The sequence below is a fragment of the Sinocyclocheilus grahami genome, unplaced genomic scaffold (genome assembly GCF_001515645.1).
Source record: "Sinocyclocheilus grahami isolate Dianchi unplaced genomic scaffold, SAMN03320097.WGS_v1.1 scaffold165.1, whole genome shotgun sequence".
Taxonomy (NCBI): Eukaryota; Metazoa; Chordata; class Actinopteri; order Cypriniformes; family Cyprinidae; genus Sinocyclocheilus; species Sinocyclocheilus grahami.
The window spans coordinates 1,021,135-1,038,989 of record NW_015505344.1 but is presented as its reverse complement, the minus strand read 5'-3'; the positions used below and the strand labels follow the sequence as shown (position 1 = coordinate 1,038,989).

Here is a 17,855-nt window from a genome sequence, read left to right as displayed (position 1 = left end):
GCCCTTGTTAGTTATCGACTAAGATTCTAAAGGGCTTGTAATCATGAAATCTACAAAGATAACTGGTTTGTGGGGAGATCATGATTAGGCTTATCTTGGCCATATTTCAACTACCATAGCTATCTTATCAAATTAGATATATTTACGCTTTAAATCTAGAATAGAGTTTGGCCGCAGCAGTTAATACAGGTATGTTAGACCATGTGAGCAATGACACAAATTCGATGATAAAAACCGAACAGTCAAAGACAAATGGACAAAGTATGCCTTAATCACTCTCTTACAACTATTACATTCATTTCTCTTTGTTTCTTTGCATCTTATTCATTGAAAGGCAATAGTGCTTATGAAAATTGATGTGATGCGCCACTGAACATACACTGAATGTATCTCAACTATGCTTTTTTTCATACAGTATGTACAGTACAGCGCTAAGTCAGCATTCTCTGCCCTGAACAGCATCAAATCTAGTTCAAGCTCCATTTAGGCCCATGTTGAAAATATACAAGGCAAGGAAATGCTGCTTTTTTTCTTATACGGGCTGATATTGCAAAAAAAAATAAATAAATCAGGTTTTCTATTTGTTAATTTGATGTTTACGTCTCCTTTTTTTTAATTGTAAAAAGAAAGAAAGAAAAGAAAAATACAAAAAAATTATTGTTTGTTCTCCACACTTTTAAAAAGTAGTTTTATATATTTTTATGTATTTTAGATAACATTTTCAAACACCGGAAAATGTTAAATACCCCTGATATACAGTATGTTAATACAACATAATGTAAAAAATAAATAAATAACAAAAAAATAAATTGCAAAAAAAAAAAAAAAAATCAGGTTTTCCATTTGTTAATTTGATGTTTACGTCTCCTTTTTTTAATTGTAAAAAGAAAGAAAGAAAAGAAAAATACAAAAAAAGTAATGTTTGTTCTCCACACTTTTAAAAAGTAGTTTTATATATTTTTATGTATTTTAGATAACATTTTCAAACACCGGAAAATGTTAAATACCCCTGATATACAGTATGTTAATACAACATAATGTAAAAAATAAATAAATAACAAAAAAATAAAAATGTTAAAAAATGGTTAAAGCTGTGAAGTTTCATTTGTTCTCCAAACAGACCTTTAAAAATAAGCATATATATCCAAAATTTGGCAAATGTTTAATACCCGATTATACTGTACAGTTTGTTAATATAGTATGATATTTAAAAAAAGTTTAAAAATACTTTTTTTAGTTTAAGCCATGAAGCCATGTGTGTTCTCCAGACAGACCTTTAAAAGTAAGTGTTTATATCCCAAATTTGGCAAATGTTAAGTACCCCTGATTATACTGTAATACATTATAATATTAAAAATAAATACAACAAATTCAATCTGTTGTCCAGACAGAACTTTTAAAAGTAAGCAAATGTTAATTAAATATCCCTGATTATACTGTACAGTATGTTAATAAACACACAGCATTAAAAAATATATATATTTTTTTTTTTTACATAATTGACAACCGGCCCCAAGCCGCCCCACTGCATTACATTCCGATAATCTGGCCAAGTGAATAGCGCAGATGAATGTTTTTTTCCAAAATGGATCCAGCAAGAAAGTACGTGAGCTGATGCTCTGAATACCGCTAGCATCCTATAAAATCCTTTATGGATTACTCCTTGGCTTGTGCATTTATCTGCCTGTTTCAGTGAAGAAAATAAGGAGAGAATACCTTGGATGTCAATTGTTATCTCTCCAGTCTCCTCGTAGGAACCCGCTTTGAGTGCCATGAGGATGTGGGTGGAATCCCATCAAAGACAGCCTTGTTGATTCCTGTCGAACAGATTTTGTATATATTAGCTCCGTGCACGACGAGCAGGAATGCAACAACACAATTCAGATAAAAATACAAAGGTAGCGGCTTTTGTATTCCGTGTGATGACAATGCTTCCAGAGCGTTTAAAGTTGTAAGGCTACGTGCCTCTTCCTGTCATGTCCTCAGGTTGGAGTTGCCATTTTCGAACAATGCTCTTTCTTTAGTCTGTCACTGTGCGAAACTAAGTTTGTGATCTACAAATAATTATTGTCAGGCTTCTTGAACAACCCCTAAAAGGAGACTAAGCTAAAGGCAGACAGAAAGACATGAAAACGGTTTCCTCTCATGACAGATTAGACATTTCTTCGAGTCTTTTTTTTTAACTGTCTATACTGTCGATGCTAATAATAAATGATAAAGCCAAAACTGGCCTATATTCTATAAATTTTTCCCATCTTACATCAAACATGTCACAATTAGTTTTTAAAGAATATGTTCACGTGTATGAATGGACAACTGACCACATGAATAAAACACCTTTTCAAGCCATAATGTCAACAAACAATGGAGGCAATGCTAGCAGGGCTAATATATGAAGGGCAAAGTCAAATGACAAATTGATTGTAAAAGATAAAAAGCTACATTTTGTTTCAAGTGGTTGCAGTTAACAACCTGTCTGCATTACGACACGGAGTAACTCGTTTAACAATTGTAATAAATTATAAAATGGATATTGGGAGTGAGCCATTAAGAATTATTATATACTTGATTGTTTTGAAATTGTATTTATATGTTGAGGTGTGCTACATTTACATTCAAATGGCAATTAATCTACACAGAATGTAATCCAAATCCTAAACTTTAGGTATAAACTGCTTAAATGATCTAACTCCAGAAATTTCTGATAAAGCATATAAGTGGTCTTATTTTGATCTTAAAGATGCACCGATATTAAAATATCACAAGAATTATTTACATGTTATGGCCAACATTAACATTTTAATGAAAATTATAAAATTATACTATTTTGTCTAAATGATATTGATTTCAGTTCAACAGTTCATTAAACAAGAAGTTAAAATTGTTACATTTTAGACACAATATTGTCAGTATTGTCTGTTTTTGCTCAATTTTGCCAATGAAAATAGTTTCGGACAAAACCACAGCAGAACTGTTGTGCCTTTCCCAGCAACACACAGCGCTGTTTTGTTACTGAATAAATTCACGTTTTCAAATCGAGTGAGTCAGTGATTCAGTGATTCACACTTCATGTGCACTTGCGGACTTACAAAGGCCTGCTTGTGTCCATTAAATCCACAAGACCATAGGATGTCCCAATTGTCCCATTTGTCATTTTAGCTTTCAGAAGGGTGCTCACGAGCACCTCCTTTGCGGCCCTTGATGCACAATCCTACCCAACAGTCAAAGCGGCATTATGTCATGAAATTGTGGACTTAGAGGAAGACTGCAAGGGTTTAGGGTGCAGTTTAGGACAGGAACTCACTTGCTTCATTTCTGAATGAATCAAACATTTGAACGATTCGTTTGAATGAATGAGTGAATGAACAACTCACTCAAATCATTGCCACCACCTACTGACAGCTTCAGTTTCATGTTTAAAGTATCATTTTCATTTTTGATATTTTAATTTTCATTAAAAAAAAAAAGCCCATTTAAAACAGATTAATAACATATCATGTATGCAGGTTTAATTGTTGAACATTCTGTATAAATATACCTAAATTCCACTTCAGAAGTAGCTTCTGAATGTGCACTTGCGGACTTACAAAGGCCTGCTTGTGTCCATTAAATCCACAAGACCATAGGATGTCCCAATTGTCCCATTTGTCATTTTAGCTTTCAGAAGGGTGCTCACGAGCACCTCCTTTGCGGCCCTTGATGCACAATCCTACCCAACAGTCAAAGCGGCATTATGTCATGAAATTGTGGACTTAGAGGTAGACTGCAAGGGTTTAGGGTGCAGTTTAGGACAGGACCTCACTTGCTTCATTTCTGAATGAATCAAACATTTGAACGATTCGTTTGAATGAATGAGTGAATGAACAACTCACTCAAATCATTGCCACCACCTACTGACAGCTTTAGTTTCATGTTTAAAGTATCATTTTCATTTTTGATATTTTAATTTTCATGAAAAAAAAAGCCCATTTAAAACGGATTAATAACATATCATGTATGCAGGTTTAATTGTTGAACATTCTGTATAAATATACCTAAATTCCACTTCAGGAGTAGCTTCTGAAAAAAAAACGTTATGTAGCCAATACTATTTTTCAATATTATTCAATACTTAATTTTTTTCATTTAACACAATAATGACTTTAAATTATCTTTTGGGGACCCATTTCTCAGCCCAAATTGATTGTGATTTGTAATGAGTCAGACTAATCGGCATATCATGTAATTATTTAGACTAATTGACAGCACTAATTTTAATCTATTAAAATGGTTTAAAATAATTAAAAAGCCCTTTCCTAAGAGACAACCTCTTCCAATCTATATACTGTCAGATGACCCCTTCTTATCTAAACCCATTTCTTGGTCAGAATATGTTGCAATCATTACCACAAGTCAATTACTGGGTTAGATGTGGTTTTAAAGTGTCATATTCTGACATCTGGATGGTTATAGAGCAGGAAGAAAAAGAAAATCCAAAGTTTTCACAGGTTAATGGAGCACTAGTTTAATAACTGAGGATTCAGCTCTGTAAATTATTAAGAAAGTAGATAACAGAGAGGAAGTGCTGCCCAGAGAATGAATAAGGCCTAGCTTTTTTCACACTCTGTCTCTGTCTGGAGGAAGCGCAGCGGCGATTCATCTGCCTCGTCAAACGTACGGCGCCGGCTCCTCAATTACCAGCGACCTCGGCTGTAACCAGCACATGTAAAGCACAAGGAACACGCAGTTAATTTCACCAAGCATTAAAGGGCTGAGTGAAAGAGCACGTGTGTGCCAAGTAACACCCCGCATGTTGCGACAAGCGATGACGGAATGGCAATTAATGGAGCTTCAAAGTTGGCTATGATCGCTGGCAGGCAGCTGTGGGTTTTTTTAAAGGCGGTGTCACTGATTCACTGAGGTCTCTACGCCTGTCTTCCTGTCTCTCAGTCTCTCGTTGGCACACCTGTCGGGGATGTCTCAGAATTTAATGAATAGTGAGGAGATACCGTTTGTTTGTTTCCTGACGGTAAATGGCTGATCAGACCGAGAAGCGTATAGGAGACGTATGTTTTTGGTTGTTGTTTGCGGTTGCATTCCTGATTGATTGACATCGCTGTAGTTGCTACATGCATTTTTCGACATGATGCGAATCAAACTTCAAACTCCACTCTCGCTGATTGATGCATATTATATAAATCATTTGTTGTTGAAGCGTATTCCTTTATTTCTAAATTTTGTTTCATCGTTATTCGGAATACTCCATCCATCTCATGTAATTTCAATGACTTAAAAAAGGAACACCATTCTGAAGGATTTTTTTGATACTAATAGACATCAGTGTCTTCCATTTTTTATTTATATTTTATTAATCCCATGATTGATCTCTCTTATGTATTCTGGTTGCAAATTCTTCCAGGAAACATGATTTTACATTTTCCCATCTCTCTCCTCTTGATTTGCAGGAGCATCCAGCTAAACCCCATCCGTTTTCAGAACCACCTTCGACAAGCCATGGCGTATCGACTGCTGGGAAACCCCTGTGAGGCAGCGAGGTAAAATTGGCATTAATGGAGGGCTCAGAAAGGGTCCTTTCCTCGAAATGAAGACAGATTCAGTAGGAGAAAAGCTCCCAGTCATTTAGACAAACCCCGCAAACACATGTCTGCCCAGTGGTTCGTTACATCTCCCTCTGTTCTGTCGGCCTGTGCTGGAAAAATATGTTCTTGGCAATACATAAATACTGGCAGTTGGAAGAAGACAATTAGAGCTATGGTTACATCCACTCCCGCCACTGCTGACTGACATCTTCCCCTGTCGCCTCCGCCTTCTAATGTTCCATATGTGTTTTAATGATATGGCTACCAAATGCCCTATGTTCCACCATTGGTCTTTTAGAGATGACAGCTACCATTAGTTATTGGACGGTGGTGGAATAAATCGTTTAGAGGCGTCGGTTGCGCCAAATGCCATGGCCAACTGGTGGCTGCGGGGGCCATTTATCGCGAGAAAGTCATATTCTGTTTGATCATTATCAAGCCACATTAACCCAGTTGAAATAGATTAGAGCAAGAAACGGGTACTTTGGTCTCTTTCTCGCACTTGTTCTTCCTTTCCACCCCCTCTCGCATTTGAGTTTCTGCAAGCAGAAATAGATCAGCTCCGCCACCCTGCCTACAAATTTAGTGGCACTGCCCCAGTGGGGGAAGAGATGTTTTCTGGTAAGTGTAACCTTACAGAAGTGCATTTGGTGTATGTCGCACTTGTACTGTCTGATTCAGGCTCTTTATGCATCTTTATACACCATTGCATTATATCAAACTAGGTGGCACAAGCATACTTTTCACAAAAAGAAACTTGTAAGCGAAATTAAGATTGTTTTATTTATTATGTTATATGATAAAAAACAGTACTGTATATTGAATATATTTTTTATAATTTTAAATAACTCTAAATATCGGTTATATTTGAATGTATTTTAAAATATAATTTATTTCTGTGATGGCAAAGCTGAATTTTTAGTCATTACTCCAGTCTAGGATTTTTGATTAATAGAAAGTTCAAAAGAAGACCATTTATTTCAAGACGAAATCTAAACAATGTAAAACTTACATAAAACACACACAAACACATGCACGCACACACTTTTTACTATAGATATATGTATTTATATATACACAGTACACACACTTTTTTATTTTGGTTGTGATTAATCACGATTAATCATTTGACAGCACTAATATATATATATATATATATATATATAAGGACAAACTTGACGACTCATGATGTTCACATAAAGGTTATATGTGATTAAGACTCAGCGCACACTGACTGGCATCTAATTCAAATCTTTCTACATTCCCATCAAATGAATCTCTGCTGACATTGCTCAGTACAGTCCACTCCTGAAACTCCATGCTATATTAAAGCAGAGTCCAAGTGCAGTTTGTCAGAGCACAATGCATGGTTGTGCATTTCAAAGAAGCGAGCATGGCCATTGAAGCTGGCGCCACTCTTTAACCTAATCACATCCTCCCTCCAGCAAATGCTGATCAGCCATTTGAGCTCTTTAAGAGGAAAATGCATCTATGTTTTGAAGTTCACATGCCAGTAAATTTCACAGAAGCAATAGCTCTCCAGCACAAAGAAACCAAATTATTCTCCACATTTTCATCATTGTACAGTACGATTTTCTTCCTCATTGTGGTAATGGTTACTTATATCCATCCATGACTCCTTTATTCATTTCTTTTTTCTTTTTTTTTTTGAAAGAAAGAAATCTTTTTTTTTCATTTCTGTAGGCAGTATCAAAGTCAGATGTCAACGTGCACAATCAGAAAACATTAAAAACAGTAACAGCTTCTCCAGGAAATATGTGCATATAGATTCACCTCCCCTCACAATCTTAACCAAAGGAAGAGTGAGTGACACATCAAGATATTGAACTCAAAAACGGAAATTATTCTAGAAGGCAATATCGTTCCGTTTGTGCTGGAGAAAAGCTTTCTCGAAAAATTAACAGTGTAACCTTTGCTCTTGATGGATCCTGGCAGAATTTGCTTTAGGAAAGTGGTATCCAGCGAGAGCCAGTACAACAGTAAACACTCCTAAATGCGCCGTCAGCATTTAACACAGGGAAAAAATGAACCTTATGGCTCATTTCCAGAAGTCAGTTTTGTTTTTCAGTTGTTTTTCAGTTCTTGTGCAGAATCTGACTGAACATTTAAGGGTGTTTATGTAACTATGCGGCACTTTAGTGACTTTCAGAAAATGAACTCTATCAGAAAAACACACTTTTCACCTTAACTTGTTTATTTGTCTACTTACTTTGTGATGGTTTTGACATTGAATGCGTTTTCTGTCAATAGCACCCTATCTAGTGATTTGAATATTACAGGTTGCCACTTTAAAAGACTGAATAAGAATGTTTACTCAAGCTCCCCTGACAGCTCTCTGGTTAGCCAAGTTGCCCCATTCTCCATGAAAAGTGCATTTGTGGGTGTGTGACTGTGGACAGCCAAATTATTCCGTTTTTGGCTATTATGAGGCCAGCTGCGTGCCGTCAGAGAGGCTGCTGACAGAGCCATCAGTCTTGAATGGGAGGTGTGCATGGAGAAGGAAGCTCAGTGAGCTAACGTTCTCTGCCAGCCCCATTTACAGCAATGACATCTTTGTCTCTGCATTAAAGCGATGATGCTTATCGCTCTCAAACAAGGTCAATTGTGGAAGCCCTTTACTCAATACACACAGCTGTGAGAGACACTTCAGTGTGTAATCACAATAATATTACACACACATGTGTATTGTTAAAGTTGAGTGTTATGGCATGTTTGTGAAGCACCTAGACAGCATAGCCGATGCATTTCAAAAGGTAAGCAGCAATAGACAGCAATGCTTAGGAAAGCAAAATGTACTGGAACCATAACATTTATCAGTCAATAGCACAGCTTTTTTAATTACTGTAATGGTAGCTATTGGATACTGTATATATCACTTGATATTAAATAATGAATTGCTCATTTGCCCATATTTAGAATAACCTTGCCATCATCTCACTCAAAGGAAATATTTAAAAACACAAATAATTTAACATTATAAAAGTTCACTATAATTATAGTTTTAGTGGGTTATTTTTAACGTAAAGAGCTGAAATTTTATATGGAATATTATTGTGAAGGTTAAGGTTAAATATTTCATTTCAAATAATTCAAACTCTTTATATTATTGTGTATGTGAGAGCATGTGTGTGTGTGTGTGTGTGTGTGCATAAACAATAATAGATTTATATTTATTCTATATACTATATTCTTTTTTAGATATACCAAATGAATAGAATAATTATATAAAGAATATTATATTATATATAGAATATTATATAGAATACATGTCATTTTATTCCATTTTTTTTAAGTAACTCATTAACTATTAAATAACTTCTCAACTGATAAGCATCACATGTATGCTTTGATGAGAAGAATCCCACAATGCATTGCATCAAGCACATTCAATTATTCAATTAATTCAAAAAAGAAAATAATAATTTTATTTTTTTTAAATGGTTACGTTATGGTTTCATTAAAAATACACTGTTTACCCAAGAGTATCTCAACATTTTTTTAGACTCTACTGGAATAATTAACTTCTGGTATAGTACTGTCCTATAGCAAAGTGTGGTAGTAGCTATTTCTGGTAACTGTCGATCACACTTAATATTATTACAATCTACAGTTTGTAGTATATTATTACTTAATTTCCACAGACAATGCAGCACCGGAAGTGGTGTTGGGCGCTTAGGCTAAATGTGAAAGCCATCACGCAGACAATTTCACTTCCTACTGTATGTAGGCAGTAGAGAGCAAGGCTAGGTTTTAGAACATTGTGTCCTGATGCAAATTTTTATTTGTTTGGTTGCTTTTTGGGGAGGAGGGGGGGGGGTGAAATGCATAAACAGTCTGATTTGTCAAGCTTGGACAGGGGGTATGAGAGGAATGAGAGAGCAGTGAACCAAACCTCACGCCGCGGAGCCAAGAATGCTGACGCTATAGGAAAACAATGCAGATTGCCTGATGCCAATCTCCAGTTTTTGCCTCACCGTGTGAATTAGGGGACATGCTGCTATTCACAGGCTAAATACTCCTGCATATTTTATCACTGCTGTTCAGCAGGAATGTGGCCTTCTAAAAGCTCAGCGTTCCCATGAAGGAGCTGTTAGAATATTTAACAAAGAGTGAAAAATTTAAGGGGGTCTGAATACTTTCCGTACCCACTGTATATATATATATATATATATATATTGTCTTATTAAAGTTACAAAAGTGATTTAGACAAGAGCAGCTTTTCTTTCTTTTGATGTTTGATAAACAAGAGTGACAGACAGCAGGGATATTAGACTGCTGTCACTTTAAGAGCTACTCTGATCCAATATACTGTTACACATGTGTTTTCTTTCTCAGCTGTTTGCTTTCACTTAAGACATAAATTACTGTGTTTATGAGGATAATTGCAAAGACGGCATTTTGACACACAAGTGTGTTTATTTAACCATTAAAGGACTATAAAGCTGCAAAAAATAGGCGCATATAGCAAAATTAGTTCTCTTTTGCTCCTGATTGCATTTCAGTGACTTAAAATCACTTGTTTTTAAACCGCAATGCTCAAAAAAGCATGCAAACAGTACGTTTTTGTGACCACATAGCACAGCAGCGTCACGCGAGCGTGTAACTGCGATAGAGACGATAGTCCAAAATCGGTTTCTACCGGTTAATCATGTTTACTGGTATATCGCTCACCCCTAGACAGACATTTTCACAAGTCAGAGTAAAAACATTTAGAATGTTACAAAAAAATCTAAATAAGAAATGTTTCTTCAGCAACAAAAATGAGTACATTAGAATGATTTCTGAAGGATCATGTGAGAATGAGGACTGGAGTACTGATGCTGAAAATTCACAGGAATAAACTATATTTTAGAATACTTTAAAATAGAAATAATATGAAATTGTCACAATATTACTGTTTTTCTGTACTTTTGATCAAATAAATGCAGCATTGGTGTTAGCATTTTTTGTTCCCTGCAGTAACTAATATTTTTTTGCCTCATTATTATTATTATAATTAAAGATCTATTTTTGGCATTTTTGCCTTTATTGGGACAGAACAGAGAGAGAGAGAAAGAGGGACATGATCGGGAAAGGACCACAATCCTAGATTCGACTGCGGGTCATCCTGGAGCACATCCGTGCTATGTTTCGAAGTACTACTCACAAGGCGTTCTGCTCTGATGCAACCTTTTTTTTAAGCTATAGAGTTTAATGGTCCCTCATCAAAAGAATGGCGACAGTTCTCAGTCCTGTTACCTCAGACGCTAGTGAGGGCGATTAAATGGTTAATTCACAAATCCAGCATGCTTCTTTTCAAAGCAAAAGGATGGTGTCATGTGTTGATCGCATGACAGGGTTTAAATGGCATTTAAAGGGCGATCCAGACCTGTTCTGGGGGAGAGAAAGATAAGTGCTGCTTGTGCTCTGTTATAATGACAAACACACACACACACACACATACACATACACACACACTCTAGCATCCAGTTTCTGTGTGGGGTCTCTAGTCAAGCTCACCGTGCCGCTCAGCGCCACATCATACACAGACAAAAACAATTATCATTTAATTTGATGCTTGGGTAAGAAAACAAGGGATGAGTGACACACCATGTCTCGGCTCTCATCCGAAAACCGTCCCATTTCAAAAAGAGAAAGCGGCGTTACACACCAGGAACTCCTCTCAGACCGAGCGGCGTTGCGCCACAGGAATCGGCTCTTCTGCCGGCGCACAACAGTGCGTGACTGCTGCTTCAAAGCTGCAAATGTGACACCTGGACAGATGCAGAAGTAGAAACACTTAACCAGCCCTGCTGCGTCCTTAACTGTAAATGCCATGTTTACCCACAACAACATTTCAACCCCTGAGGGGACAAGTAGGGACTGTGGTTAATTATTTGTAAACATTTAATTGGCATTTACACCCGAGAGAATTGCTCCGTTCACCCCAGCAGGACACTTGCACATCCTCATCAAGCATTAATCAAGCAAGCTAAATGAGGCCTCCCCATGATTCCTGGCTCAGTGCTATCGAGACAGGGGGTGATGCTGGATTGTTATTCAGTGATGGCTGGAAGAAAGTGAAACGATACGTTTACTGTCTGGAAACACTCTAGATTAGCAGATCATCAAGAGGTTTTGAGTTTAGTGACGTCACAAAGATTTTGACTATGTCCTAATAGCACACTATGTTTCATTTTTGGCAGGATTTAGTATGCAGAAATCCTGGACGACAATGGAGTACACTTCATTGCATACTATATCCTTTAATTCATTGTGCTCGACTTGACCTTCCATTTCCATTTTTTTTTTTCGATATACTAGATTAACTAGAATTGCTCCATCTTTAATCCAGTCATAATAATTTTTTCCCCAGTTCATTCGCCTCAATGGAAATGGGAGGTCAAGTGTATATTTTGGCAATTGTTGGTCATTCAGAAAATGTATAACAGAAATGGTCCAAAGTTTGAAATTGCTAAGGTTATTGAATGTTTTTGAAAGAAGTATCTTATTCTCACCAAGGCTAAAATAAAAATAGTAATATTGTGAAATATAATTGCAATTTAAAATTTTTTTTTTTATTATTTTAAAATTATTTTATTCCTGTGATTACAAAGCTGTTTTTATTTTTGGTCATTTTTTTGGTCATTTTTGATCAATTTAATGCATCCATGCTCAATAAAAATTATCAATTTCTTTCAAGAAAAAATACCTTACTGACCCAAAACTTTAGACTATATACTGCAAGATTATAAAATAAAAAATCCAGCTGTGGTTGCCATTAAAAAATACAGAAACATTTATCATATACTGACAAGCACCATAATAATGCAGGTAGTAAAAGAGAAAACCGTATGAAGAATCAAAGTTCATCACAAGTAGCTTTCCCACAAGCTTAAGTATATACTAACCTACAGAATGTGCACAGATTCATTCACGCAAACACAAAACACCATCATGGTAACACACAACACTTAAATAATGCAATAAACTTTCATTAAACAACAGAAAATGTAACATAAAACCCATAACTGCTAACAAAAACTATTAAGAAACATGTTTATTTAAACAAAATACTTTCAACTGTGGAAGTGTCATGTTGATTTGTTCTTTTTGACTTCTAGAAACTGTAACATTGACTGCATTTTACTGTAAAATGACATTAAACAGTTTTACAATTTTTCCCTGTATATAGGATGGGAACTTACTGTAAACCTATGTCCAGTTTTTACAATATTTTACAGATAAAATTACACTTATTTCTTTACAGTGAGGAGAATTAACACTATTCTGAATATTTTTATCAAGCCATTTATATTTCCTAGCATTTATATCCAAACATAGCTTCTAGTCTCTGGAGATGAGCCACATCTTGGGTTATTAGATGACTCAGTCATGACAAACACAGCAGCTGTTTCCTAGAACAAAACCAACTCTGGAGTCTCTTCACTCAACCACCCACAAATACATAAACCGATTCATAGATCTGATGAAGAAGATGAAGCGTTATAAGCACAATGATCAGACTACACTGGTGACAACTCTCACGTGGGGTTAGCCGTCATTAATGAGCTAAAAGATCAGAACCAGACTAATTGCAATTACACTGATTAGTGTAAAGATCAGAACTGGACTAATTACAAGGGTTATCGTCAGGTCATCTGTACACGTTGGCTCTAGATGTAGATTAGCTCTCTGAAGGAGGCCAAAGAGCAGAATACACAAACTCAAATTTCACAGCATTCTCAAATCAGATTTGATTTATATCATGGGAGGAAAACAAGTGTCTTGTTTTAATTTCCTGCATTATATAATAAAAGTGCATGTTCACTTTGCCTAGTGAAATGTGCCCTTCTATTCTTGTGGGGGGGGAAAAAACAAGTCATTTGATTCATCCAGGCCAGATAATTTAATCAACTTAGTTTATCAAAATGTGTTCAAGGAAATGGCACCTAATACAATCCAAGTCATGTACTTTCCAGTGCATTCGTGAATTTGGAGGGGTCTTAATTATATTTCATAGCACAAGGTGATGAGGAAGGTAATATTTCATCCTTAACACTGCTCTGCTGTTTTTTAACGTGCCTCCAGAGTTTTGCATGCAACTCGTAACTGCATCATCAATTTGAAGTTCACACATGCATATGCATGTCACCTGATGCTCTCTACTGACACATTTAAAAGATAGCCTGAACTTCACTGTATGACTTTTCCGATACTTCTATGTCCTTGCCTAAGCAAAAAGACTTTGTATTTAGTTTCTTAAACAATGACACCACCAATGTAATTATAAATAGGAGAATATGAACATGCAGAATAAGTACTGCAATATGGCAAGACTGCTATTGTTTCAAATAATCACAGCCGTGAATGATATTCAGACCAATGGTTTTATACAAGTTAAATAAACATATAACATTTACATAGTACTGCCAATTAGTTTATGTATTTAAGCATACCTGAATCAGCTGATTGAATTGTTCACTCATAAAGTCAGTCACTTGTCGTCACCTACTGGCATAAGTTACAAAAACATAACACTAGACAACATTTACTTCAGTTATTATTTCCTTATTTGATAGAAATGCACGTCTTTTTGAATAAGTGTATAAAAATAATTCCAGGGTATCAGCAACAATGACTTTATTTCATTTTTAATTTCATTATTTAATTTAAAGGGGTCATATGATGCGATTTCAATTTTTCCTTTCTCTTTGGAGTGTCACGAGCTCTTGGTGCATAAAGAAGATCTGTAAAGTTGCAAAGACTAAAGTCTCAAATCCAAAGAGATATTCTTTATAAAAGTTAAGGGTCAACCACGCCTACCTAAAATGGCTCGTTCTAACACGCCCCCACATATCTACGTCACAATGTGGGAAGATTTGCATAACGCCGCCCAAATGTTCACGCAAAGAAAGAAGGCGTAACTTTTATTCTCGCTGTAGTATTGTTGTTGCCGCCGCCATGTCGTGAAGACGCTGTGTGTTTCGTTGTGAAAGCGGAACTACTTTGTTTGGCCTTCCAAAAGAGGACACGACTATAAATCAGTGGTTAAGTTGTATTTACAACACTGTTCCAGAACTGTTTAACCCAAATATTCAGATGTGTCCAGCGCATTTTATGGAGGACTGTTTCCTGATCCTGGTAGAGTAGACTACAATGCTGGCTGTTCTGTCTCACAGACTGTAAGTACATTTTTTATATTTAAAGAATTTGCCATTGACGATTCAACTGCGAGTTTTGAGCAGTGTATAGTAGCACTTGTTGTTGGTCATTTCTCCGATCACAAATGCAGACATGGTTTTATGTTTACGCGGCGTGATACAACGCAACGCGTAAAAAGACGTCCCCACTGGATGCAAAAAATGCCTAGTTTGTAATGGGTTTTAATGTTTATGCTTCGTCGCTCCGGCCGGACAGGGCATCACAATATAGTAAGGGGCGTAACATTTCCGTCACACGATTGAGGTATTTGGCCAATCACAACGCTCTGGATAGCTGGCCAATCAGAGCACACCTCGCTTTTCAGAACGATGAGTTTTGTAAAAATCGACGTGTTTCAGAAAGGCGGGGCATAGAGGAGAAACAATAATGTACAGTATGTGGAAAATAATGTGTTTTTTGAACCTTAAACCGCATAAACACATTTCATTACACCAAATACACAAAATAATGTTCTTTTTAGCAGCATCATATGACCCCTTTAATTTGTATGTATTTATAGAATGTAATGCATTATAATCATTTTATTGCAACCAGAACTGCAGCAAACATACAGTAGACTTCACAGAGAATTCCTATTAAACAATTTATTATATTATATTTAAATAACTTATTTTTAATTAACTCATTGTTCATTAACATGATGTAAAATAGTTTTATATAGTATAATATAGTATAATATAATATCATATTATATTATATTATGCCAGGTTAGACCTCTGTTTCACTTTTTTCTTCTCCCTCATGCGTCAGTTTTCTCTTTCACATCTCTCAATTCTGACGATTTGATATCCATGGATTTTTTTATTATCTTTATTTTGACATATTTGATCAGCCTGTTGAAAGACATTTTTCTTTCAACACAAAACTGAAATAATAACAAAATAAACATTTCTATTTTATACTTGTATATATTTCTATATGCATATATAATATTTAAACTATATTTTAATATTATTTTATATTGACTGTATATTGTGACAAACTATGTAGAATACTCTTGTTTAGAACGTTTGTCATGGAAATAATGCCTTTTGTTTCACTTAATGAATAATATACTAACTTGTTATACAGTATACACTGTATTCTTCCTTCTGTTTTTTTTCAAAAACTGATCTGAAACTATATGCAAAGATAAATATTTCATCTAATCTCATTGTCACATGACCCTCGTAAATTGAAGGTAATTACATGCATATGGTTTCTACTCATCATATCAGAGATAAATGCAGTTTATTTCGCCTTGTTATATAAAGATTTGTCACCACAGGTCAATTTGATACTTTCACATCTCTCAAGTTTGATGATGTGATGCATACACATGAATATTATTAGCACAACGCTGTCACGCTGAGAAAGAATACATGCAAGAGAGAGACTTTTGTGCCAGCAACCGCATGAGTCAGCCTGATGCAAGCGCTTTGACTGTATCGAGAGACACGGCACGGTGTGTGCATGTGTGTCTGTCGAGTGAATTCCCTTATTGAGTATGTGCCATGTCTCCTGTGCCGTCTCCCTCTAGATGATGTAACATCTTGATTGAAAGTTGTCTGATACCGTCCGCCTGTTTCTGTCCTTGTCATTAGGGGCGCCATGATTGCTGACTACATTTACTGGCTGTCAGGAGGCAACAACCGGCACATAAGCAAGCTCATCAAACTGTATTGGCAGGTGAGGACGGATGGGCTGCTGGGTGCCCACTGCGGCCCAGCGCCCAATCAAAAGCTCAATGACTGATTATTGCTTAAAAGAGTGCAGACTGAGGTAGATCAGTGCGTATCAATCACAAAACGTCTGTGTGTAAAACATCAGCGCCTTTGACTTGAAGGAACACCGTTTAGTTTGGCAGTTCAGTGTTGTGTAACGCTCCTGTGATACTGGCTTCACGCTCATTATTCCTGGTTTATTCTTTCAGTTAAATCTGCAATGTGAATTCACTTTATTAAAAATTCCAAGATGGTGGAAATATTCATACTAATATAAGTGCTCTTAGCCCAGGCTGCCTCTCTCATGCGAACTCAAGGGAAAAGCGCTTTTTTCTAATTTACAGCATATAAAATGAATGCATTTTGACCTCCTTAAAGTGGGTTGTATCTGCTCATAATTTGCATTTGCTTGAAGTGACTTGAGTGTAGGATAACTCTCAGTGTACATCAAGCCCACTCCTTCTTCATTTATGTATTTCTCTATCCATTTTCATCCCACATGGATTGCAGTTCAACTCGTGTGTTTATTTTGATGGCCCACAGTAAGGGTGAGCTTTTTCATCTTCTCCAACCTGCCCTGAGTTTAATTTTTTCCCCACTGAAAGGTTTGGTATACAATAGAAACGCATTCACCACTGCTGCCAAAGAAATATTCTGTTTTGACCAATGTAAATGAAGAGAAGAGCGTCTTTTTGTATATATTTTTGTCCTCTGGGGAAGAATAAAGTGTAATGATACACAGCAACACTTTTATCAGTGTTCCCTATGAAGAAGAGGGCAACATCCTGCAGATGTTAGTGCTGTAAATTCAAAAGAGAAAGACTAAACATGATGTACCTTAAGTGAAAGGTGTCTTATCTAAGCTTTCGTCAGTGGTGTTTCATGGTCAAACGGCATAAATCGTTTCACAGAACTCAAATAGATCACCATGGGTTCAAGACTTAGGTTATTTCTGGATTACTTTTATAAATAATGCTTTCAAAGTTTGCCATTAAACATTTTTTGTCAGTATTGTTAATATTTATATTTTTGTGTTAGCCTCAAACAGCCTACAAACCTGATCTGACTGTCTGATACACATTTTGTACAAAAGGCAGACATCTAATTGGCTTCTATGTTGCTAAATGCTAGGTGGCTGTTCACTTGATGACGGTCACTTCATGTCTTGGTCAGAATAACTAAAACTATTAAAAATCGTATTATTTTAAATATTGGAAATTTGTAAACTTAAAAAACCTAAACACAAATTAGAAATGTTGCCTTGTCAAAGCTGGCAACTAAATGAAGTGCTAAAATTACTAAAACTGACATAACATAACATAACATAACAACATAACATATATTTTAC

General features: G+C 35.9%; 2 protein-coding genes across 2 annotated transcripts in view; one reads left to right on the top strand and one right to left on the bottom strand.

Moving 5' to 3' along the window:
- Positions 1–1,812, bottom strand: part of nlgn1 (neuroligin 1) — a 309,949-nt gene extending 308,137 nt beyond the window's left edge. Inside the window, exon 1 of the mRNA XM_016282748.1 lies at positions 1,717–1,812. The gene's annotated coding sequence lies outside the window, so the exon portion shown is untranslated. The remainder of the gene's footprint in view (positions 1–1,716) is intronic.
- LOC107593153 (spermatogenesis-associated protein 16-like) overlaps positions 1–17,855 on the top strand; it is a 52,387-nt gene that overhangs the window by 8,918 nt on the left and 25,614 nt on the right. The gene's annotated exons all lie outside the window — the stretch shown is intronic.